Here is a 27,315-nt window from a genome sequence, read left to right on the forward strand (position 1 = left end):
TAGATCACCATTCTGCCGCCGCCCAAACACTCAGACTAAACCTAAGGAGCTTGAAGCCGCAGACCAGACCAGCTGCCCCATCCCCTGAGCTCAGAGCCTCCCCGCCAGCTTAAACCTCAGCCCGCCAGGCTAGTGGCCAAGAGACCAGGGCTCAGTGGACTCTGGATTCCACTGGGGACACTCACCCGCGGCATTGTGCTCCTCCGGGCCCGATGCTGGCCTTCCCTGGTCCCTGGTCCCTGGTCCCTGGTCCCCGGCTACTGGCCCGGGGCGCGCCGCTCACCTGAGCGCGCACACCTGAACTATTCTCCATTCCACCTCCCACGAGTCGGGCGGGTGGAGGATGCTGGGTAGCAGGTGTCTGGATTTAGAGCTTCTCCAGAAATACTAGTTGATGGACAGGCCGCTGAAACCTACAACAACTCTGATTGAAATCAAGACACACGCGCGTCTGACTAACCAGCGCACTCAGGTCGGGACACCTGGGCGCGCGCTCACAGGCGCACCTGCAGAAAATGGTGATCCCTGCAACAGGAACTCGGTGAAAGCTTTCCCTCCTATGCGGAATTACGAAGCCAGAGCTGGTGAAGCATTCTCTCTACGCGTCAAAGCCCTTAGAGCTGATTTTTGTGCCCTGATTGGAATGGATCCAAGCTACACTCTTTCCCTGCCAAGAACCAGGCCTGCCCCTAAAATTACAACAATGCTCCCGAGACCATAGAGATATTTTCATTTTGCTTTGCTTAAATGCCCTTCTGCGTGAGTGGCAGAAAAGGGGTGTTTGAAAAAAAAGACAAGTGAATACAGTAGCAAAAAAATAAAACTGCAGTTTGAGTTTTTAAAAATGTACTTTTATAGAAAAGGCAGATTTACGGAGAGAAGGAGAGACAGAAAGATCTTCCATTTGTTTGTTCACTCCAAAAATGACCCCGAAGGGCAGAGCTGAGCTGATTTGAAGCCAGGAGCTTCTTCCAGATCTCCCATGTAGGTTCAGGGTCCCAAGGACTGCGGCCATCCTCTAGGCTTTCCCAGGCCACAAGCAGGGAGCTGGAAGGGAGTTGGAACAGTCAGGACAGGAATCAGTAGTGTCCTGGTGCTTACAATTGGAGGATTAGCCAATTGGGTCATCATGCCCACCCTCAAAGTTTGTTTTCTTTCTCTCTCTCTCTTTCCTTCCTTCCTTCTTTTTCCTTTATGATTTTTCTTTTTAAAAAATGACGCTTCCACTGGAAGTACCCCTTGAGTAAAAATCAATAGACACTGTTACTAGATGCTGTGCTATTTCATGCAGTGGCATGTACATGCGTCCACATCAAAGCTATAGAGGACGCAACTGGAGTCTCCTTTAGTCAACACAGGCTTCCCCTCACACTTTCAGTGTGATCCTTGGGCTGTGTTTCCCAGGTACTAGTGTGGGAAGAGGGATTGAAAGTAGAGCAGCTTGGACCCAAAGCAGCACCTGCACGGGATGTTGATGATGCCGATGGTGGCTTAGTCCTTGAGGCCACATCACCAGCTCTATCATCAATTATTTTCAGATGAGGTTGGGGGCATGATTTGGGGAAAATGTATTTTATGTATTCTTTGGAACTCTGCAGTAGCAATACATGCAAATCTTCAGGGGAGAGTAAAATACAATAACTATTATTAATTACATTTTTACTTTGATCAGCTTCCTTTTTTTTTTTACCAGACATTTTATAGCAACACAGAATTAGATGCTCTTACTGTTCTCAAACAATACACAGGAGAGGCTTTGCATCTTTAGTAGATTCTTAGGACGCATTTAGAAATTGAGTTTTCTTTACGTTAAAAGGTTTCATTTTGGGGGCCCAATGCGGTGGCCTAGCGGCTCAAGTCCTTGCCTTAAACGTGCCAGGATTCCATATGATTCTAATCACAGCAGCCCCGCTCCCATCCAGCTCCCTATTTGTGAACTGGGAAAGCAGTTGTGGTCACTTGCGGAGTGAATCATAGGACAGAACATCTTCTTCTCTCTTCCTCTCTGTATCTCTGACTTTCCAATAAAAATAAATAAATCTTTTTTGAAAGTTTGATTTTTGAAGGGTGAGTATCCTGTAGTCACACTCTGAAAGGGGTGAGCCAACAAACCTAACCAGGTTTGCACAAGATCGGAAGCTAATTTTCATGCTTTTTCAGTGGTAATTATAAGTGACTTTCTGGAGTTATTTTAAAGCCACTTATGGATGTAAAGTAGCACATTTACCAAAATAACGATATTTTTAAAAATTTCAAGGCAGGAATGTTAATCTAACTTTGGAAGACAACACAAAAGCTGCGGGAAGGCTGAGGCGGCAGAACCCGGCACAGTCCGGCAGCAAAGACAAGAAAGACAAGGTGGGTGGGGCGTAACCTCCCCCCCCACCCCAAGGAGGAGACCGGTGCCTTCCCTGCCGCCTGGACCAGCTGAGAGAGACCTTAAGCAGAAACTCTGAGTAAAGCCAAGGGGCAATAGAGTCCCCGGGACGTGCGATGTTGAGAATGAACCAAGCTTTGTTCCCCCGCCTTCCGGATTTTTTTTTCCCCGTTGGTGAGCAGAACTTCGCTGCCTCTGGAGAGCTGCTCTGAAAGCTAGCCAACTAAGCAGGCTTGCCTGTGCCCTTGGCTGGACCGCGTGGACCACGCGGATAATCCCGCGGATAATCCTTCATGGTCTCAGGCTGATGCGCGCCTGAGACGCATTTGCTTCCCCCACACCCGCCAGCTCCTAGCTGGCGGCCCCCCACCCTGGCGCATCCCAGGGAAAGCAGTGTCTGAGTTTGGAGCTGTGCTGGTTCCGAATTGCCTCCTCTAGCAGTGAGGCACAGCAAGGGGTCGGCTCTCTCTGCCTAGGGCTGCAAAAAACAATTGGCTTTGTCCCCTCGTGGCGTGGCTAGGGGCTGCAGGCGTGCCACGCCCCCTCCCTTTCCCTTCAGCCTGGGATTTCTAGCCGCGCAGCCCCCCACACCTCCCCTCGCCGCCGCTGCTGCTGGAGACCCTCTGGAGCCGCGGTGAGGGTCATCGCTGTTGCTGGAGAACCCCAGCACCAGAGGCGAGGGTCCCAGCTGCTCCTGGAGATCCCCTCTCGGCGTGGGGGAGGGTCTCCTGCCCTGCTGCGCCCCCTCCGCTTCCCTTGCACCTGGGCTCTCCAGCTGCCCGGTGCCCCTTCCATTCCCCTGGCAGCACAGCTGGGCTCTCCAGGAGTGCAGTGCCCCCTCCCCTCGCCACTGCTGCTGGAGTCCCATGGGAGCCGCAGCGAGGGTAGCCGCCACTGCTGGAAACCCCCCGCACCCGAGGCGCCCGGGCTCCAAGAAAGGACAGGACCCTGTCTACCGTGTTCCAGGGAAAAGACCGGGGTCCAGTCTCCTGGGTCCAGGAGAGAACGTGGCCCTGTCTCCAGTTCCGGAGAGAGGACCAGGGCCCTGTCTCAGAGTTCTGGAGAGGACCAGGGCCTGTCCAAGGTGTCAGGGGGAAGACCGGGGCCCTGCTTCCTGGGGTCTGGAGAGAGGACCAGGCCCTGTCTCGCGGTGTCCAGAGTGAGGACCGTGGCCCTGTCTCCCGTGGTCTCTAGCCACGCCTCGCCCCCTTCCCCTCCCTTTGTGGCAGTGGTCTCCACCTGCGCGGGGAGAGGAATCCTGTCCTGGCAAGGCTGGGGTCTGAAGCTGCGCCGCGCCCCGCCCCCTCCCCTCCCCTAGCCGCGTGGCTGGGTGTTATTGTGGGTCGCTCTGACTAGGCTGCAGCTCCCACTGGTATATGTGAGGGCCTAGTATGTGCTGGGCAGAACCAGGCTGGACTGCAACAGCCATTGGTCCCAGTTTATGTTGGGCCTGAAAACAGAACCAACCCAGCAATTGCAACCACCAGCTGATCCAGGAGATGGACTGTGCCGGGCCCTGTGCTTGCTAGAACATACGAGAATCTGGTCTATAAATACCTCACAATTTCTTTGGGGTTCTCCCCAATCGAAATGCTGGACTCAGAGCCCTGGCCAAGAAAAGACAGAAGAAAGAACAAGTCAATCAACCACCTCAGCTCTGTGTTGCCAGCGAAATACTGGGCAAATGAAGACTCTATGACTATGTCAATCAGTGGATTCTTCAACAACCCCCTCGTGCTTGGAGTGGTGAAAATGGCAGTGATTCATAACTGATGAACTATTAAAACCACTTGAGCAAGGATGTCAGAGCATGCCCCACATCCGGGACTTGGGGTGGGTGGGAAACTGGGAGGGGCTTCTCCCTCAATAACCCCCTTTACCTCAGATACAAGAAGGAAACAATATGGACATAATAGTCTTACCCACCTCCCTATAGCTCCTGAACCTTGTTACCGTAATTAACTAGGTAAAGATTGTCAACAATATAATTTTCAAAAATAAATAAAAAAATGCAAAAAAAAAAAAAAAAAAGAAGAAACGAGTTCACTCCCAGCTCAACTTATGCTCAGTCCTTTCCCTTGCTTTTGTCTCCTTACGCAAAGTGGCGACCAATTCGGCTCTATGGGGCTGACTGGGCTGTGAATCCACCCTGTTCTCGCACTGCCCATCTGGGATCTGCTGCTCTGTCTCTGCTCCTGGTCAAATCAAATGGACCAGCAGGACGGCCAGTTCTTTGGGTTCACCTCCCAAGTTCCCAGTGCAAGTCCCTTCCCACCTGGTTGCTGGTGGAGTTCCGATTGCCGTCAGCTGAATGCTGCTGGAGTATCCATCACTGCAACACCACACCGTTGTGTCTGCTGCTGTGTCGGCTGTCCTGTGTCTGTCAGTCTCCAGGTATCCCTCTGCTGTTGTTCTTTTCTCTATTTCCTGGAATGTGTCCTCTCTGCTTCATCCTGATTAAATGTTTCTCCATCTGTTTAAACGTGTGCTTACCCTATTCTGCCATCTTGATTCTCCCAGCAGTGAACTTTCATAGAGCAGTCACTGCGTTCTTGGAATACTTGATTATTCAGCCATCATTCCATCCAGTAACTACTATGATCACCCACATTTTACAGATGCAAGAAGGTAAGGAGAAGAAAGTAACTAGCCCAAGGTAATACAGCCTATTAGTGACAGAATCATAATGCAGTCTCAGGAAGGCTGGATCCCAAAGTTTATACCTGCACTTTAATCCATCCTGCTACACTTGTATACTGGCACTCAAGGATGTGTCCTCAGTCCTCAGAAACCTAGTTTTGCTTACTACTTAATCATATTAAAATGGAAGATTCAGAAATTGAATACTTCAAATACTAGTCTCCACAATCTAGTCTTCATTGATTCATCAAATATATACTGCAAATGGCATGGTGCTATATAGATCCATGAGGAATATGGTGTTTGCTAAGGATTATGTCTCAAAGAAACTAGTGCTGTACACTATAGGTGTGTGTGTGTGTGTGTGTGTGCACACGTGTGTGTGCGTGTGCAGTGGGAGAAAGAGATTATGTATGAGTACAGCTACACAGACATGGCTCTTCATAAACTGGATTTGGAAAAATGTTTCAGGTAGATATTTATACAAAGAGGAAAATAAATTCTAGTAGAAGTAAAAGAGCAAGTACATATAGAGATCAGGAATGTGTAGCAACCAGATGAAAAATTGGTAATATGGCGCTATATATATATATATATATATCCCGATGTGCCTAGAATAATACTGCTTTACACTTGTTTTCTCAATTCAATGACTATAAAGGCCTCTTTCACACTTACTTATCCCTTCTGGAAAAATCAGATGGTTACCCTAAGTATAGACTATAATGAGCAAGCAGGTGGAGCCTTCCCTGAAGTGTAGAGTGACCCAAGAAGCGCTTTGCGCTGAACTATGTAGATTCTTCTGTAAATACGGAGACATCATTAAATATTTAAGTGTGCATATTTTAGGAAGATAAGGTAAGGAAAACCAGGAATGTGAATACCAGTTGTGAGGTTTCTGCAACAATTTTGGCAATATAGAACTAAGATCTAGACCAGGATAATGGATGTTGAAATGTGAAGAAGTGGACAAATGCGAAAGACACTACAGTTTATCTGAAATGTCAGCTTTTTCTACAAATACTGAATGTTTTAGGCTTTGTGGGATATATGATCTTTGTATGATTACATACAATTGTAGAATTCTGCCTTTATAACTGAAAGCAGCTGTAGACAATGTACATGAATAAACATCACTACGCTGCAATACAATTTTATAGATGGACACCAAAATTAGAATTTCATACTTTTCATGCACATAAGACATTTATTGTAACAACTGAAATAGAGAAACCATTTGTAGTTTGTAGCTATACAGAAAGAGATAATGGGCCAGAAGTTCTTGCTTAACCCTGGCCTAATTAGGTCTCATAATAAGATCTACTAATCACATTAGCATGTTTGATCTTTAATTAAACAACTAGTTATGAGATAATCCCAACATTACTAAATCATCAGATTTTACTCTTCATTAGAACTGCAAATATCTTGACTAATGGAATCTCTTTCATGATTTGTCACAAAATACTGAGCACAATTAAATCAGCCTCTCTGACACCTACTTCTCTAGCAATAAGTTAAAGATGTAAGTACATACAACCGTAGGGAAAAGGGCATTCATCTTGTTATTTCTTCAACAACACAATCCATCAATATTATGTCATAGAGCCTCAGACTTTTGGTAAATGTTCAAGGGTAAGTGCTTTGCAATTGCCTTGATCATCATCATCATCATCATCATCATCATAACAATAATGCAAGTGATTTAAAGCACACGGTCACTGGTGACATAACTTCCAAAGATGTTCACTATATCTGTATACAAATTCTATCCAAACAGGACTCGCCTCTACAGTGAAAAAAACAATCCTTCCATAAGCGGTATCACCATCAAATCAAAATTGTTTCAACATTAGTACTTTGGGGGGGAAGAGAAGTAGACAGGAGCATGATACCTACAAGGTCCCTGTTTTCTGAAGTGACTTCTATATTTTCAGAATCTCTGGTTTCAACAAATGTAACATGACCATCTTGTTGCTGCTTCCTATTCACTTCCCTTATTAAACCCATCATTTCACACACCCCCACCCTCCCTAACTAAAGTTCATCCTGTTTTCCAAACAGTCCTGGGACTTCACTTCCTTACTCAGGTTAGCAAAAATTAATAACATTGAAGACTCTAGCACTACAATTCAAGAACAGGAAATGCAAACTACAGGTTAAAGTCCTGCCTGACAACTTAATTTGTCTTCCATTTCCAAAAACTGAGCAAGAAATTGAATCCATAATATAATACTGAGGCAATATAGAATAAGTGACACAGAACCCAAGTTGCACTGATCCAAAGCCTATGTTTAAATTTGATATATTCAGGGAATAAATCTTTAAAAAAACTGAAATGTCAGTTGCTCCCTTGGGCCATCCAGACGTTTGATTTTTTTCTTGGCTGAAATTTTTACTGCCTAGCTTTGTGCAACTTTTAATCCCTACTGTATTGGGAATCTATACAGAAGATGAACTGCCTATATTTGAAAACAGAAAGGCAGCTTAAGCTAATAAATGACAAAGGAACTGTTGAAGGAAGTTGAAGCCTGGGATTCAGTTCCCCAGAACCTTTAGTATCTTCACAAAATAGAACTTTATTCAAATCAAGTTCAAGATCAAAAATTCAAACATGATTGTACCCAAAGGTACCCAGTATTCAAGTGTCTGTTAATTTTCCTAAAGCTTCACAAGAACTTTTCCTTTTGGGTTTCACATTTTAAGACCAGCACTTTACAAAGAACTAATGGCATCACCTGCAGGTATTTTCCAGACACTAGAACTCCTCATTCTCCCACCTTTACATACACTAACACCCCTTACTGTCACTTGGTTACAAACATCAGGTGGGCTCTTACAGGAAAGTGACATGCAGATCCAATGGGCAGGTTGTTTGTATCAGCTGGCGTGATGTCATCACTCTGCACAGCACTCACTCATGACACCCCCTTCCTCCATCTGGTTACCTCCTGGGATTGCAGCTTTCGTTCACACAATCTGTTTCCACCAACTACAAAAGTTTAGAGTAACAAAACAAAACCCAAAAACCCAACAAACAAAAAACTGGGACAACGAGCTCAGCCCTGGTACTTCATGACTGTATGATTGTGAATGAGTTACTCCAAGTTGTTAGACCCAATATCCCACACCCATAAACAGGATGATAAAACTATTGTTCTTAAGCCTACCGGAAATAATAAATGAGATAATGGGGAAGTTCTCTTGTAAAATGTAAGAGGTAGGATAGAGCCCACCATGGCCAACAGATAGACTGTCATAACGACTAGGCCGAAAATGATCCGATATTGCAGATGGTGAATAGAAGCAAAACTTAGAAACAAAACAAAATAAAGGGAAAGGGAGAGAATGAGCTTCAGTTTGGTAGTAGGAGAAACATAATGAAATGTTGTAAAAAGGCCCAGGGTGAGAGTAAGATGCAGCCCTAGAAACATACTTACTAGTAGCTGTTCTTTAATCCAAATGCTTGGCAAAACCGTTTCTATTTAATTTATACTTTCTAAAATAGCCTCTTCACTTACTTTTCCTCAAGTTTCAGAGAAACAGGGGTAGAAAGGGCAGCTTCGCCTGCCCTCTCGTGGCCACCGGCACTCACTGCAGGATGCTCCTCCTAACTGCTGCCAAGTCAAGGGAAGCAGCCCCAGCCACAGAGACCTTCTCTCTCAAGCACACTCTTCACAAGTTGCAAAGGAGTCCCATGACGGAAGCCCTACATAAGCCTTCAGGGTCTGCATTCGCAGGAAAAAGCAGTAGAGACAGAGCACAGCACACAGCACACAGCACACAGCATGCTCCCTCCCAGGAGGGCAGCAGGTGTCTATCTCTTCCTGCCTGCCTGCCTGCCTGTGTGCATGCCAGCCTTCCTCTGTGCTATTTGCTTTGAAACACAGAAGAACAGAGAGGGAGAGAGAGCAATCTTTTTTGCATCTGCTGGCTCACTTCCCCGAGGACCAGCACCAGAGCCAGCCGAGGCTGGGCCACGACAATCCCGGGAACCAGGAGCTTCCTTCAGGTGTTCCCCTGGGCACAGGGGCACAAAGCCCTGCACCATCCTCCACTGCTCTCCCAGGAGGATCGGCTGGGAGCTGGCCTGTGGGGGAAGCAGCCAGGATCTAAAGCAGCACCCATACAGGCCATCTGCCTGGCAGGCTGATTCTTGACCCACTGGGACACCACCCTGGACCACTCCACCCCAACAATCACCACCCCATACCACACACACAGGGCAGTTGTGAGGGCCTCCCCAAGGGGATGGGGTGCATGGCCAAGGCAGGGACAAGCTGGAAAGGGGCGACGGGTGCCTGAGTAGAGGGCAGGGATGCAAGGGTGCACCTCCCCTAAAGAAGGGTTCAGGGTAGAACGCAGGAAAAGCTGCTGGGAAACAGTCCAGGGATCCAGGCCCGTGCTATCGGGAGCACAGGCCCTGAAAGCGTTCCCTTATCCAGGCCCAGGTGGCTCCCCAGCCAACGTCATACCTGCTCATGGCTTCTGCCACCTACAGTACAAGTTCCCAAATGTGCTCCAAAAAGCCTGACCATCTCCTGGCGCTGCAGCCCGGACACTGCACTGCATACCTGCTCGATTGAGCTCGGCTGTGCTCGGCTGTACTCGGCTGTGCTTGGCTTGGCCTCGGCCTGGCGGCAAAAGAGGTGCTGGGAATATACATCCCACGATGCACTTTGAGAGACAAGGGGATGGTGTCTCTTGTCCCAGAGCGGCCTATGGAAGGCTACCTAGTGGAACATCTTTTCCCAAAATGCCTCACGACTTCAGCGTCTAGAGTACTCAGGCATTCTGACGTGGGACTGCAGCTCCTACAGTGCGCTTGCCTACGCTGAAGTCGGACTCCAACTCCCAAACACTGGTGGGAACACTGACGTGGACTGCAACTCCCAGATGCCCATGGGCACGCTGACGTGGGACTGCAGCTCCCACAGTGCCCGTGCGCATGCTGACGTGGGACTGCAGCTCCCACAGTGCCCGTGCGCATGCTGACGTGGGACTGCTTTGAAACACAGAGGAACAGAGAGGGAGAGAGAGCAATCTTTCTTGCATCTGCTGGCTCACTTCCCCGAGAACCAGCACCAGAGCCAGCCGAGACTGGGCCACGACAATCCCAGGAACCAGGAGCTTCCTTCAGGTGTCCCCCCTGGGCACAGGGGCACAGGGGCACAAAGCCCTGCACCATCCTCCACTGCTCTCCCAGGAGGATCGGCTGGGAGCTGGCCTGTGGAGGAAGCAGCCAGGATCTGAAGCAGCACCCATACAGGCCATCTGCCTGGCAGGCTGATTCTTGACCCACTGGGACACCACCCTGCAACACCCCGGCCCAAAAAACACCACCCCATATCACACACACAGGAAGGTTGTGAGGGCCTCGGTGTGGAGACCCCAGCAGCGGGGTCCCCGTCGAGAGTTGCCTCTGCTGCTGGAGACCCCTGGCAGCCGAGGAGAAGGTCTGCAGCCATTCTGCGGCCCCTCCCCTTCCCTCGCGCCTGGGCTCTCCAGATGCACCATGCCCCTTAGGCTCCCCGCGCCATGTGCCTGAGCTATCCAGGCGCGCTGCTCCCACCCCTCCCCTGGCCGGTTGGCTAGAGACCCCAAGCACCCGAGGCGAGGGTCGCTGCTGCTGATGGAGACCCCCCGGCAGCCAAGGCAAGGGTCACCGCTGGTGCTGGAGACCCCTGCAAGCCAAGGCGAGGTCACCATCGCTGCTGGAGATCCCCAGCACACGAGGTGAGGGTTGCCGCTGCTGCTGAAGACCCCTGGCAGCCAAGGTGAGGTCGCCAATGCTGATGGAGACCCCCAGGTACAGCAGAGCAGGTCTCTGCTGCTGCTGGAGTTCCCCTCGCAGTGCGGGGAGGGTCTCAAGCCATGCCGCGCTCCCTCCCCTTCCCTTGCTCCAGGCCTTACCAGCCGCGCTGTGCCCCCTCTCTTCAGCTTGCCACCGCTGCTGCAGGCCTCTGGCAGCAGAGGCAAGGGTAGCTGCTGCTGGAGACCACTGGAAGCCGTGGTGGTGAGTGTGTTCCCCTGGGCCAGGGCCCCTCCCCTTCCCTTTAGTCTGGTCGCTGCTGCTGTTGGATCCCCTTGTGGTGCAGCAAAGGGCTGTAGCCTGGCCGCCCCCCTCCCCTTCCCTTTAGCCTGGACTCTCCAGCTGCACCACGCTCCATCCCCTCCCCTTTCCGCCACTGCTGGAGACCCCTGCAAGCCAAGGCGAGGGTCGCCGCTTCTGTTGTAGACCCCCAGCACCCTAGGCGAGGGTCGCCGACGCTGCTGGAGACGCCTACCAGCCGAGGCGAGGGTCGCCAATACTGATGGAGACCCCCAGGTGCCACAGTGCGGGTCTCTGCTGCTGCTGGACTTACCCTCGCAGTGCGGGGAGGGTCTTAAGCCATGCCGCACTCCCTCCCCTTCCCTTGCTCCTGGCCTTACCAGCCCCGCTGCGCCCCCTCTCTTCAGTTCTCCGTTGATGCTGGAGACCCCCGGCCTCAGCTGCTGGAGATCCCTGGGATCTACCTCGAGGGTCAGCTCCACTGTTGGAGACCCCCTAGCAACTGAGGCCAGGGTCTGCAGCCATGCCGTGGCCCCTCACCATCACTTGCACATGGGCCAAAATGCGGTATGTTTTTATTTATAGAATGTCTTAATTTGGAGTCTTACATGATTGTTTCAAAATGTAAATCGAGCAAATAAACAGGTTATTAAGGAAGAGAATTGCTTGTAGAATATTGTCCTACAGAAGTATGACTATCGTAGAATGGAAAAGCTGGGGCAAAATACTAAAGGCTTAAGCATGTTGAGAAATGAACCTTGCAAGTTTTACATATAGAATTGTTTATAGTATAAGAAACTACTCCCACATTGTTGAAGTGTTTAACATTAATACCTAGTGTACACCGACATTAGAATTAAGGGTGCATACATAGGAATGCTAGTAAATTTGAGAATTTACACGGGAGAGGTCTGGCGCAATAGCTTGGCAGTTAAGGGGTCTGGTGCAGTAGCCTAGTAGCTAAAGTCCTCACTTCGACCATGCCGGGATCCCATTTGGACACTGGTTCTAATACCAGATGCTTTGCTTCCCGTCCAGCTCCCTGCTTGTGGCCTGGGAAATCAGTAGAGGATAGCCTAAAGCCTTGGGACTGTGCACACATTAGGGAGATCTGGAAGAAGCCCCTGGCTTTGGATTGGCTCAGCTCTGGCCATTCTGGACACTGGGTGAATAAACCAGTGGATGGAAGATATTTCTGTGTCTCTGCTTCTCTCTGTAAACCTGCATTTCCAATAAAATAAAAAATCCACAAAGAATGATGTGGAGCACTCAAAAAGACATAAGACACTTCAACAGAAAATGAAATTAGAAAATCAATGCATGATATGAGAAATTTGGCAAGGACTGACCTTGAGGAATTGAACAGATATTACAAAATCAACTGTGGACTGGCTCTTGTGAGCAGCATGCTGAGCTACTGCCTGTGTACTGATCTCCTATGAGCTCCAATTCAAGTCTTGTCCATTCTACCTTGGATCCAGATGTCTGCTAATATGTCTGCAGATGCAGCAGAAGAGGGCAGAGGTACTTGGGTCCCTGTCATCTACAAGAGGGACAGAGCTCCAGGCTCCTGGCTATCCAGTGGCCCAGGCCTTGATGTCAGCCATTGAGATGGAGGATCTGTCTCCCCCTCTTTATCTACCTTGCAAATCAAGTATTTCTTAAAGAAAAATTAAAAATGAAAATAGTTGAAAGTCAAGATAAATGAGGATCAACAGAATTAAAAAATATTTGAACTTGAAGACAGGTTCAATATTTTCTAGCCAGCTTTTAAAAAAATGTGAGAAAGGGAATGAAAGCAGCCCGAGAGCTTTGAGACCTTACTGAAATGAACACTTTCTTGGAATTCCTGAGAGGAAGAGAGTATGCCGCATATTCAATGAAACAGCTCATAACTTCCCTGATCTTAATAAGTACACCTCCAAGTACAGAAGGCCCATAGGATGTCAATTGACAGGATCAGAAAAGATCCACGTTCCCTTGACCTATTGTCGTCCAGCTCTTTTAAGTACAAACAATTGTTCATTCTCAAAAGGAAAGCACTGTCGTTTTCAAGGGGACCTCCACTAAACGAACAACATTGTCAAACAAAAAATTTATAGGCCAAGAGGGAATTGAATGGTTTAGCTCAAGTTGTGAAGAAAAAGTAAGCCTATCAGCCAAAAATACTTGGCTGAGTAGAACTATCCTTTATAACTTAAATATTCTCCAAAATGAGTGAAAGTCAGGAAAGTCATCAGAATCAACTGGTCTCCTAAAACTTGTTTGAGGGAAATGTACAGACAGAAGCAAATAAAAGGTAGCAGGCTAGCATCATGAGAACATGCACAACTTCTATTTATTCTCATTACAAAGTCAGATATACAGAGAGGAGAGACAGAGAGGAAGATCTTCCGTCCGATAGCTCACTCCAAGTGGCCGCAATGGCTGGAGCTCAGTCAGTCTGAAGCCAGGAGCACGGGCCCCCCATGTGGGTGCAGGGTCCCAAGGCTGTGGGTCATCCTTGACTGCTTTCCCAGGCCACAAGCAGGGAGCTGGATGGGAAGCAGAGCCGCTGGGATTAGAAACAGTGCCCATATGGGATCCTGGCAGGTGAAAGGTGAGGACTTTAACCACTACGCTAGTGTGCTGGGCCCAAAATGGAAAACTTTGAAGCTCACCCATAACTGGATGAAGAATACTCAGAAGAAACCAACTAATTTTTAAGTGGATAGATTACTTACTAATAACAGCTACTTACTGTTACTATTTATTAGCAACAGCTTTGAAAGTCAATGGACCACACTCCCAGGTAAGATAGAGTTTGGCTAAATGGATTAAAAAATAACCAAGGATATGTACCTTAAGAAAATCATTAGTAAAGACACATACTGGTGAAAAGATGGAAAAGAATGTTCTACCTAAGTGGAAACCTAAAGCAAGCAGGAGTAGTGCATTAGACAAAATACACTTCAGCCAAAGCTATAAAAAGATACAAAGATCATCAGATAGTGATCAAGGAATTAATTCAACAATAAGATAGGACAGATTGGGTACCATATATCCAATGGCACAGCATGTCATTTTCTTAAAAAGCCTTATTATATCTAAAGGGAGGGCCCGGCAGTGTGGCCTAGTGTAAAAGTCCTCGCCTTGAATGCCCCGGGATCCCATATGGATGCCAGCTCTAATCCCAGCAGCTCCACTGTCCATCCAGCTCCCTGCTTGTGCTCTGGGAAAACAGTTGAGGACAGCCCAATGCCTTGGGACCCTGCACCTGCGTGGGGGACCTGGAGGAGGTTCCTGGTTGGATCCGCGCAGCACCGGCCATTGTGCTCACTTGGGGAGTAAACATCAGACGGAAGATCTTCCTCCGTCTCTCCTCCTCTCTGTATATCTGATTTTGTAACAAAATAAATCTTTTTAAAAAAACACATACATATCTAAAGGGAGAGTCAAGCTCCAGATCAAGAAAAGTGGAGTTAAGGAATCAACTAACATGTTAGTCAAGCAAAAAAAACAAAAACAAAAACAAACACAAAAAACTAAAAGAAAAACCACAGTTCTAGGATATACAGACACCGACACAGCATTCATTGCAATAGCTTTAGAATATGTACTTGAGTACACTAAACTTCCTCTAAGACCACATATTAAACCACAACAAAAAGTACATCATATCTTTTCTAATCACAAAAATATAAATCCAGACAAGTTTGGTAATTATAAAGCCATAGATTGAGGGGCTGGCCCTATGGCTCAAGACGCTAATCTTCCACCTTGCACACCGGCATCCATGTGGGCACTGGTTCATGTTCCGGGGGCCTCACTTCCCATCTAGCCCTCAGCTTATGGCCTGCAAAAGCAGTGGAGGATAGTTCTCGTGCTTGGACCCTGCACCTGTGTGGAAGACCTCAAAGAAGCTCCTGGCTCTTGGCTTGGGATTGGTTCAGCTCCGGCCATTGCAGCCATTTGGAGAGTGAACCAGTGGACAGAAAATCTTCTCTTTGTAACATCTGCCTTTCAAATAAATCTTGAAAACAAAACCATCTGCAGAGTAAATATTATGATCCTGAAATCCAAATAAGAAATGTGGAAGAAATCCAAAAGAAAACTTAAAAATTGAATGAAATGAAAATACAGCATTTTGAAACTTACATAAGACATCTAAAGAAATACTAAGTAAAGGTTGAAGCATTAAATGCCTACATAAAAAAATGGAAAGGTTTCAAACAGGTTAGGTGCATTTTGGGTATCTAGAGAAGGCAGAATAAACTAAATCCCAAAGTTAGTAAAGAAATAAAGATCAAACGAGTAAATGAAGAGAAAAACATGAAAGATCAGTGAAACAAAGGTTATTTCAAAAAGAAATAAAACCAGCAAACTTATAGACTAACCTAGAAACAAAACATTGAAATGAAATTAGAGAGCTGGGCCCGGCGGCGTGGCCTAGCAGCTAAGGTCTTTGCCTTGAACGCTCCAGGATCCTGTATGGGTGCTGGTTCTAATCCCAGCAGCTCCACTTTCCATCCAGCTCCCCGCTTGTGGCTTGGGAAAGCAGTCAAAGACAGCCCAAAGCCTTGGGACCCTGCACCCACATGGGACACCTGGAAGCAGCTCCAGGCACCTGGCTTCGGATCGGTGCAGCACGGGCCATTGCACTCACTTGGGGAATGAATCATCGGATGGGACATCTTCCTCTGTCTCTCCTCCTCTCTGTATATCTGACTTTGTAATGAAAATAAAATAAATGTTAAAAACAGCGAAAAGAAATTAGAGGAGCGCTGAGAAACGAAATCTAACCAACACTAGAGAAAGGTGAAAGGTCACTAGGGACTATTGTGAAGAACTGTATATGCATTCATGGTGTTCATTTTACGAAAAACACAAATTTTAAGACCTTTTTCATCAAGATAAACAGATCTTTAATTCTGTCTTCTACAAACTTTTTGAAACATTGTTTGGAATTTAAAGTTGATCTCATGTGAATTTAGAATAATATCACAGATTGGGGGGAGGAAAGGAGAGGGATAGAAAAGTGGGAGAAGTCGGACGGACAAGTTCAAAGTAATTGCTGGGTAGAAGATCTAAGTTCTGGTGTTTTATAGTATGACAAGGTGATGACAGTTACCAATAACATGCTGTGTGTACATACATATGTGGACGCATCTACACATTATATATAACATACAGTTAATACATATAAAGCTAGATGGAAGGAATTTGAGTGTTTCACCACATAGAAATTATCCAGGAAACTACATAACTAGATCTATTCACCCCCATTTCATCAGTACCCAATGTTTGCTTTACATGCAGCAAAACCTTACAGAGTCCCCGTGGATGCATATTTGTGTCAATTGATATTAAAAATGTAAAAAGTTGCACTTAAAATTATGACCACCTTATATATTCAAGTAACCAGAAACTTAAAACATGAGGATTTTAATTGTTGTGGAACATTCAGACTGATTTAATGAGAAAATTATGGAGACATGCGTCTGCTAACTATTACATGCAAACAATTGGAACTATCAGGTTTTGACTGGTGCATTATTTTACCAGCAAGATTCTTTGCAATGGTGAAAAATATTCAACAATTCACCTTTTGTTCTTACAGTCTGCCACAAAGAACAAACCCTCACTTTCACTCCCTCGCTTAACTACACCTCGTGTCTTTTTCCTCCATGGCGATGTGTTATGTTTCTTTACATAGAAGAGCCAAGAGACTCAATAAAGAGACAGCTAGAACTTATACGAGAGTTTGGTAGAGTGGCAGGGTACAAAAGGACGTAAGGAAAAACAGCTATAGTGCATGCAAACAGCCCCAAGATGGAAAGGGATCTAATCAGCAAGATATCATTCAAAATAACAGAAAACTATGAAGTATCTGGGAATAAACCTAACCAAAAATGTAGGAGACCCATTTGAAGAAAACTACAAACTACTTAAAAAATAATTGAACAAGACCTCAGAAGATGGAGTAACATCCCATGCTCCTAGATAGGTAAAATCAGTATCATTAAAATGTCTATACTACCAAAAGCAATATATACATTCAATGCAATTCCAATCACATTACCCAAAACATTCTTCATGGAACTGGAAACAATGATTCAAAGGTTCATTTGGAAACACAAAAACCCAAGAATAGCTAGAACCATCCTGAAGCACAGGAAGTTAGCAGGGCCAATTACAGTTCCGAACCCCTGGACATACTATGGGGCAGTGGTTATCAAAACAGCCTGGTACTGGCACAAAGATAGAGAGGAAGATCAATGGAGCAGAATAGAAACACCAGAAGGGAACCCACACAGATACAGCCAAATAATCTTTGACAAAAAGACAAATGACAATCCAGGCAAATGGAAAGGTCTGTTCAATAAATGCTGTTGGGACAACTGGTTGATAGCCTGCAGAAACAAAAAGATAGACCCACATCTCTCACCATTCACTAACATCAAATCTACATGGATAAAAGACCTAAACCTATATCCAGAAACCTTCAAACATTTGGAAGAAAATGTTGGAAATACTCTGCAAGATCTAGGGGTAGGTCCCGACTTCCTGAAAAGGACACCAAAAACAGCAATCAAGACACGAACAAATGAATGTATCTACATCAAACTAAGAAGCTTCTGCACAACAAGGGAAACAATCAACAAAGTAAAAAAGCTGCCCACAGAATGGGAGAAGATCTTTGCACACTACATAGGTGATATGGGGCTAATCTCCAGAATATACAAAGATCTCCAGAACAATCAAAACAAACCACTCAAGAAATGGGCAGACATTTCACAAAGGAACAAACCCAGATGAAAAAACATGAAAAAACGCTCAGCTTTCCCTGGCAATAAGGGAAGTACAAATTAAGACAACAATGAGATACCACCTAATGCCAGTGAGGATGGCTCACATACTAAAAACCACCACCAACACTTGCTGGCGAGGATGTGTGGAAAAGGGAACCCTACTCCACTGCTGGTGGGACTGCAGACTTGTACAGCCTCTAGGGGAATCAGTATGGAGAACACTCGAACAACGGAAAGTCTGCATACCATATGATCCAGCAATAGCACTCCTAGGAATATATCCAAAACAACTATTACATGAGAAACCAACATGCACCCCTATGTTCATAGCAGCACAATCAATTGTACAACCATGGAAGTAACCGAAATGCTTATCAGCAGAAGACTGGATAAGAAAGCTATGGTTCATTTACTCCATGAAATACTACTCAGCTTTAAACAAAATGAAAGGCAGTTTTGTAGCCAAATGGGCCCAACTGGAAACCATAATGCTAAGGGAAATGAGCCAATCCCAGAAGGTTAGATACCACATATTTGCCTTAATTTAAGATGAAATGATGCCCGTTCGAAAAACAGTACCTGTAAATTGTAGTATTATTCCAAGCCCAAACAGTCTGTAGCTCATGCAATAAGATATTGTGATGTAACCAATGAACCAACAATCAATGTGAGTCAAACTGCTTATGATCTACATCAAAGAATTGTAAAACCTGATATACTTTTAAGACCCTATGCTACTTGGAAATGGGGTGGGAGAGCAGAGAAATCTTCCATCTGCTTAGAATGTGAGGAAGACGTGAAGTATAACCTGTCAGGAATGGAACAAGTAACTCAAACTACAAAGACATATAGGGGGAATCTAGAGCGATCCTGACAATCTCTTAACAGGTCGTACACACAGAGCAGGGGGGCACCCCAGAGTGCAGCAGGTGGCAGGAGGAGGCTTGTATCCCAACCCTGTAGACTCCCGGATCCTCACCAAGGACTATCACTACGGGCACCAAGGACTACATCCCAACCGCCAAGAAGAACATAGGGAATTGGAGTGCCTTCAGAGCCTGAGAATTCTGAGGTCATACACCCCCATCTGGATCTCCCACATGGGATGGAAGAAGCCCAAATCCTTCCTGACAGGATCCAAGGTCATTGGAACAACAGCCAGGAGACCTGAGCGGTCTGCAGAAACAGAAGAACAGTAAACTTCCTTTGGGACTAGGGAGAGGAGCTTTCTCTGATCCTTATTTAGTTCCAACTTTGGCTCCCCACCCTCTCCTGCAAGGACCAGAGACCCCCCCAAAAAAAATTAGGATAGAGAACAACAAGGAAAGCTTAGAACCAGGAGGAAATGGTCGGCGTGGACTCACACATACCTTACTAGGGAGGACACAAAGATTGGTTACTCCTCAATAAGGCATTGAAGATTTCTCTGCACACCCCTCCTAAAACTGGTCTGCACCTCAACTGTTGACAAATGCCTTGTCAGAGTTATAAGCCAGTTTAGACTATCCTAAAATCTGCCAAGTTCAGCAAAATTATGTTTTAACACTATAAACTGCTAATTACTCCAATGAAAATAGACACGAGACAGCTGAATAGTACCCTATAGCCATTTTAAGGTGTATAGAAGCCGGTTCCGTGTATAAACTAAAATTGAAATGCCAATGAAGTACTCACAGGATGTGGTTAAGAACTTGCATTTTAACGTACTGATTACTCAATACCATGTCAATTAACTCCATCGTGTTGTAAATTGTTGCTGATGTTTTGTTGTGGCTTTTAATTGATTGGGATGATATTCTGCCAGCTCTATTTTCAGACCAGAGATGGTCTCCCCAAGAAACCTGGAGTTTATCTGGACAATAAGATGCTGGACACTATGCAAACTACATGGTTGCTATGAAAGAATCTTGACTTAATTTGAACTGTAATACTGCAACAAGGTGGAACAATCCACCATGGGGGGATGGCATGGGGAGGGGTTGTGGGAATCCCAGAACATATGAAACTGTCACGTAATGCAACGTACTTCATAAAAAAAAAGTGAGGGAATTGTAACTCAAATAATCCACAAGTCTAATTTTCATTGTAGTTAGACTTCCTCTAGAGCTAATAAGTAGGTCCATTGTCTAATTTGATCATCATTAATTTCTCACTTTTTACCCACAGCTGTCCAAAGAATAAAAATCCAAAACACATCTAGCCAGAAGGCAGAAAATACAAGCTAAAAATTATGGAATTCTCACAAGTTGGGTACTTAACCAGTAACAGCTGTACTTTTCCTAACATTGGTGAGCTATAGAACTCACATACACTGTCTCTTTCAACCAGTCTTTAAAATGTTTGTGGAGAATGATCATGAAAGCCAACATATGGATTTCAAGTCTGCATGGAAACTTCTCTTTTGACTCCATTTTTACGGACTTTGTGAAGCATCCCACTTCCTACTTCCTCAAACACCTCCACGAGGCAGAGAAGCGCCAGACTTTCATCCTTGTCTGATCTTCTCCTATCTCGGTATTGAGCGTTTGAGCATTACTCCCACGTTTGTCTACACGAGGAATGTTGCTGGCCAATGCTGACAAATTAACGTCTAGTCTAACGCACGTGTCAGTTTCTCTACCATGCCGTAACAGTAAATCACTTCAGAAGTACTCTCAACATTATGGCTTTTCTAGAAATCACTTGGTCCCTAAATGATGGAAAACAATCCTTACTGACATGTATGCATAATTCCAGTAAGGCAAATCTCACTTGGAATCCACACGGCTCATCAGAAGCTCCGAGATCAAGAATGATCTACTAGGTGATGCTAGGGAATGCGGGGCTATGCTTAACAGACGAAGCTGTAACAGCCTAATGGAAAATTGAGGCATTTGAATTTTTAGTAGGAAATGAGCTAAAAGCAGATAACTATTTAAGAACCTTAATGGGGTGAAGTTCATGCTCACACAAGCCATCTTTCTTTACAATTCTTGCTTGTGTGTGTGTTTAGGAAGTTTCAGCCCCATGCATATGGAGTAATTCTGACAGCCTAGTTATCCTTGAAAAAAAGGCCAGCATTGGTTTAGGAATGGGCTACCAACATGGGATATGTTCAGCTCACAATGTACTGGCCTTCAGTATTTTAGTTGGAGAGTTAAGATTTTGGACCTGGTGAGGTGGCCTAGCAGTTAAAGTCCTCGCCTTGAATGTGCAGGAATCCCATATGAGCACTGCGTCTAGTCCTGGCAGTCCCGCTTCCTATCCAGCTTGCTGCTTGTGTCATGGGAAAGCAGTTGAAGATGGCCCAAAGCCTTGGGACCCTGCACCCACGTGGGAGACCTGGAGGAGGACCTGGGCTCCTGGCTTCAGATCGGCTGAGCTCCAGCTGTTGTGGCCACTTTGCGGAGGGAATCATTGGACAGAAGATTGTCCTCTCTCCTTTCTACATGTCTGGCTTCCCCCAAAAAATAAATAAATCTTTAAAAAAATATTCTTACTGTAAAGTCAGATTTACAGAGAGGATGAGGAGACAGAAAAATCTTTCATTTGCTGACCCACTCCAAGTGATTGCAACAGTTGGAGCTGAGCCAGGAGCTTCTAGGTCTCCCATGCCAGTACAGGGTCGTAAGGCTTTGGGCTGGCCTTGACTGCTTCCCCAGGTCACAAGCAAGAAGCTGGATGGGAAGTGGAGCAGCTGGGATACAAGTGAGCGAGCAGCCTTGTGGGATCCTGGCACTTTAGTCAATAGGCTACTGCTCCGGGTCCAGTTGGAGATTTGTCACTCAAATGTTTATGGTTAAAGATCCTGATAAGCCATAGAATGCGTTTACATGTAAAATAGTAGCAAGTGAGTACAGCATGGTTTTGCACATGATTTCCTGCACATCTGCAGGTAATTAAACAGTTGTTCAAATGATAGCAGACACAATCCCTCTGGCAATGTATTTCACTGGAACTGTTCATCTTATTGAGAGTTTCTGGCAGCAAAGCATGATATTCCAACAATTCCTTCATTTTGCTTGACTGAAAAAAAGAAAAGCTGCCCAGTGACTGCAGTAGACCTTGTTCTTATGGTAAGATTACCAGGGAACTAAGCAAAAACATACATTCAGAATATTTGATTTGTTGATGTCCGTTTGGCATTGGTAGGGGACTTGTGCATTGTTTTCTGCAATAGAAAACATGGCATCACACAGTCAATCTTTCCAAGGCTTCAGGGAACTGGCCTCGCCTCTCCTACCCAACTCTCAGTAGACTGCAACTGAGAATTACAGGCATGTTTTTGGAGTTCTTTGAGGTTAGACAATGTGATTTCAGTCTCTGGCTCTTTCCACAAACCAAAATTTATAGTCAGCACTTATTGATAGTTTTACGCTATTGAATAATTTTCAGTCCTGTAAGACGTTGGAGAGGATGCTGGCAAATGCTTTCCTCCTATCCATCACTCCCAAGTTACTTAGCTCCCCTCAGTACCTTCCCGTCAGCATTCCAAGTGCCTCATTTACTCCAACTCCCTGGTTTCTGATGAGATGGAAATAGATATTTTAAGAGGATCTTTTCTCTCTCTCTCTCTCTCTCTCTCTCTCTCTCTCTCACACACACACACACACACACACACACACACACACACAAGAAGTCATAGTATATTTCTCCCATGGGAAGGGATGACTGATCAAGAAGGATGGCTGTTTTAAATTTTATTATTTATTTGAAAGAATGGAGGCAAGTAGACACTTGCCTCTTATACTTACTGAAATAAACCAGTCCCCCCAAAACAAATGGTTTCCTTCCTGTTTGTTAGCTAATACAGAGTACAGAAGTGGAATATGACTGAAACTGACACCTTGAGATTTGATTAATGTTTATAACCCTCATCTGTATTCTTGAGAGATAGTGGTTTTCTACTTATTACTTGTGGAATTCTTTAATGGAGGATTAAACTTGTGGTTATAAACTCAAAGTATGCTGCAGTGAAAAGTTAAACAAAAATTAGAAAGGAAGGAGGAGAAAGGGGGAGTGTGTGGCAGAAGGCTAGACAGGTTGGGAAATCTCATTATGCTCTTAACTTTAAGCAAAATACAAAGAATGTATTCCAGTTAAATAAAACTTTACAAAAAAGAGAGGAGAGTAAGAGAATAGAGAAAGATTTTCTATTAACCGATTTAATCTCAATATGCCTGCCACAGCATGGGCTAGGTCAGACCAAAGGCAGCTGTCAGATATCCATCCCCAGGTGTATGCGGATGGCAGGAACCTAGCTGTGCAGATTATCACTTGGTTACTTCCAGGGCTCATTAAGATGAAGTTAGTATACTTGGCATATGCTTGCTAAGAGGGAATCTCAACTGAACTTGAACTATGGTTACGCAACAAGGTGGAGGAACCCACCATGGGGGGAGGGTGTGGGGAAGTGTGGGGAGAATCCCAGTTCCTATGAAATTACAACACAATGTAATTAACGGATAAATTTAATAAAAAAAAAAACAAAAACAAAACACAAGCAAAAAAAAGATGAAGTTTAGAGCCCGCAGTTGAAGCGGCATTGGAATCCAGAACCCATGATATGGGCTACAGGAGTCCTCCAGCATCATCTTAATCTCTGCCAACATTTGCCTAGGGATGATATTTTAAACAGTTTAACCATAATAGTAGCAGGAACTAACTTAATCACATGCCTTTAGCAAGTAGCAAAACAAAATGTGAAGCCTGGACTTTGCCACCCAACATCCCTCCCCACGACCTCCCCTACCCTGGCGCTTTACCTTAGGTTCCCTAGTTTTGGTGTTTCTGCTATGTGAAGTAGGATTCGAGTTACAGCTTTTCCATGAGCCAAAATGAGTTATGAGCACTTCATGTATTTGTCAAGAAACTCCTCTGTGCCTTTGTTTCTCATCTGTTGAATAGGATCACTGATTCCTACCTTCTGCAAGTCAGTGATAGTGTGCTTGGTGTAACACTTGGCATGCAGAACGTAGCATTGTTGTTGCCATCTGTGGATCCACTTGCAAAGTATTAATCAGAAATTGGATTCCCTACATATTAAGTGAATATTTCTCAAATTTGAAATCTAAGAATAGGATGGCTTATTTGTAGGTCCCTTAGTTCATAGACAGTATGAAAAGTACAGGTTCACAAATATTTCTTTTCCACATATATTCTTTATACAATGTTAACTTTGTTATGGGATAATAGCTGAATAGTTCCTTTTGTCCTTGCCAGCAAAGTGACACAACAAGAGGGTAACAGAGCCGGCATTTCTCAACATGCTCCTCTTTATTTTTCTCTAATTTAAATCTAGGCATCCCAGACTGGAGGAGTCACTCTTTATGGACCTAAACTGCTCAAATAGTGGACAATTACTTAATAAATCCTTCTCCAACTCTCTCCCCCATATCCGGCCACATGCTGTGATGCATGACTGCTGGCCTTGTCCGAAGCCTTCTCTAAGCCAGTGACTCACCACAGCTCTATTACCATGAAGCCAAAGATCAGCAGTCTCCTTATGTACAAACTATCACTGCAAGTTTGATCAGTTCCTTTCTTGCACACGCAGGTACTGTTTATGACTCGGCCAAAACTTTTCTCATGGCAATAACAAAGACAAATTAAGGATAAAGGGCCCGGTGGTGTGGCCTAGCGGCTAAAGCCCTCACCTTGAAAGCCCCGGGATCCCAAATGGGCGCCGGTTCTAATTCCGGCTGCTCCACTTCCCATCCAGCTCCCTGCTTGTGGCCCAGGAAATCAGTTGAGGATGGCCCAATGCTTTGGGACCCTGCACCCTTGTGGGAGACCCAGACGAGGTTTCTGGTTCCCGGCATCAGATTGGCGTGCACCGCCCATTGCGGCTCACTTGGGGAGTGAATCATTGGATGGAAGATCTTCCTCCCTGTCTCTCCTCCTCTCTGTATATCTGACTTTGCAATAAAAATAAATAAATCTTTAAAAAAGTAATTAAATAAAACAGAAGCCAAGAAGCAGCTCTAGACTTACCAGCCATGCAAAAGGGAGGCACATGCTTGCAGTCTGCCCTTTGGAACGAATTCAGGACCTTGGGCTGTAATAAAATGAGTAAATCTTTAAAAAAAAATTAAAGATAAAAAGGAACACTCTAAGTCAATGTACTTTTAAAACAAAAACCTTATTTTTTTCCCAACAGTTTTGATAGGTTGGCAGGGGAAGAATTACAACAATGTTTGTGTGAGTGCACTTCAAGACACCAATGGGAAAAAATGGAAATTAAGTGCAAGTGCAAAAAAAACACTTGAAATCTCTGCAGTTTTTTGTAATTTTTTTCAAAAACTTGAAGACCACTGGGTTCATGGATTTTAGGGCTTTTTCTTTTGCACCAAACTTCTATTTCAATTGCACTTTGCCAGAACTTTTTACCCACTCTTGCAGATGATCTCAAATCCATCAAAGCAAACTATCTCGTGGATTTTTCTTCAACTGAATCTCAGTGGAAGAAAATTCAAGGGTACACAGTACTTACTTCCACCTGATTTTCTAACTTCATAGCAACATTACTATGATACTCAAAATCACCATTATATTTTCTATTGCTTTAAGATATTGAGCTGTGACATCTCATTTCTAGTCAAGTCAGTCTTAATTATTTGGATCTACTCTCACTGATCAGCAGTAAAGCTAAATTTAAAGCATCTTTCTTAGCAACTGAAAAGCTGGCAAAACAGTATCTGGCAAAAACTGACAGGACAAAAAAGAACCTCATGCGATAAAACCTGAGAGCTGCTTTTGTGGGCTCTGTGACCTGAACACATTTGGAAGTGACGTTTAGGAGAGGGTCAGACATCAGAGCCCTGTGTCTGCTGGAAGTTGAGAAGCTACTAGCAGATACACTCTCAAACGTTTCCGCTGGACATCAGTTAGAATAAATGAGACACAGTAGAGTCCTCATATACCCTTCCAGCCCGAGATTATATAGATGTATTTCTAAAGATTTTTCTTTGTAAAGGCAGATCTACACAGAGAAGGAAAAATAGGAAGATCCTCCATCTGCTGATAAAGTGAAAATGGCCAGAGCGGAGTTGATGCGAAGCCAGGAGTTAGGAGCTTTTTCTGTGTCTCCAGGATTTGGGCCATCCTATAGTGCTTTCCCAGGCTGCAAACAGGGAGCTGGATGGGCAGTGGAGCAGCAGACACGCAGTGGCACCCATATGGGATCCTGGTGACTGCCAGGCAAGGATTTAGCCACTAGGCCACTGTGCTGGGTCCTTGGGATCATAGTTTAAGGGAATTAATTTCAAGTCCTGAGCATGAATGAGGGGGTCGCAGGTGGGTAGGGAAGAGGTAAATCCTCTCCAGAGAGGTTAGTTTTCTGAGACCTCCACATTTATTGCTATATACAAACTTGCAAAATAATCTGTATGAAAGATTAGGTACACCAGGAAATAGGATATCAAGAGTGAGAAAAAGCAAAACTAGATCCACGAATTGCACATTGAGAAACAGTAACCATGGGAAATGTGATCAACATTGTCTTTAAAGCAATAAAATACAAGCAGATTTAGAAGCAGAAGCAAAAGACATGGACTTGAAAATGATCTACTAGAACTTCTGGAAATGAAATTTTATACACAAAGTATTACCAAGTCAATAGATTTAGTCAATTAGACATACTTGACATGGGCAAAGCAGGCAGGCAGTGAGGACAGGAAGCTGAATACTGCCAACACCCTAGCCATCCGCACTGCCATCTCCTCCAGGCTGTTTCCACATGGCCAAAGCCTCAGCACACATGCTCTGCATCCTGCAGCTAAGCCTTACTTAGCATCAGGTACCAGGTGTCCTTAACCACCATAAGGAGCTCACCACACATACTATAGCGACATTCCTTATGCTAGAAGGAAAATGTAACCCCAGCCAGGTGGGGAAATTGTCCCTTTTGAGATTGCCTGCACACATATCTGAGTGAGAACTGTCCTTTTGTCCTACTGTTCATCTGTCTCTCCTTTGTGTTCTTACTTGTAGAATGACAAAAGCCTGCAGTTGAAGTCTAGCTGGGGGGGGGACGCGGGAGCTGAGCCTCTCCAACTACCTCCAGGGCTCCTGAGCCCTACAACACCACCAGGAGGCTGCATTTCCCACCATTAGTAAACTGAGATCAAAGACGTTGTAGAGCATGGAGGTGCAAAACATGTCAAGAGACAAACAGAACTCCTGACATGATGGTTGAAAATGAATCCTAACCTGTTTAATCCGAGTTCTAGGATTTCCAGAAAGAAAGACAATGAGCAGAGCTAGTTTGAGGTTTCTCCATAGTAACTGTCTGCATGTTTTTTTAATGCCAGTTATTTCTTCAAAAGCATCTGATTTTCATGAAAACAATCACTGGAAAACTATTCTGTTACTTTAAATAAAAATGACAACATTTTAAAATAACAGACAATATAGTTCCTGGGCTTGGCAAAACATAGCACTACACAGGTGAAACATACATAAAGCATATGATGGGG

The sequence above is a fragment of the Ochotona princeps genome, chromosome 1, assembly GCF_030435755.1.
Source record: "Ochotona princeps isolate mOchPri1 chromosome 1, mOchPri1.hap1, whole genome shotgun sequence".
Taxonomy (NCBI): domain Eukaryota; kingdom Metazoa; phylum Chordata; class Mammalia; order Lagomorpha; family Ochotonidae; genus Ochotona; species Ochotona princeps.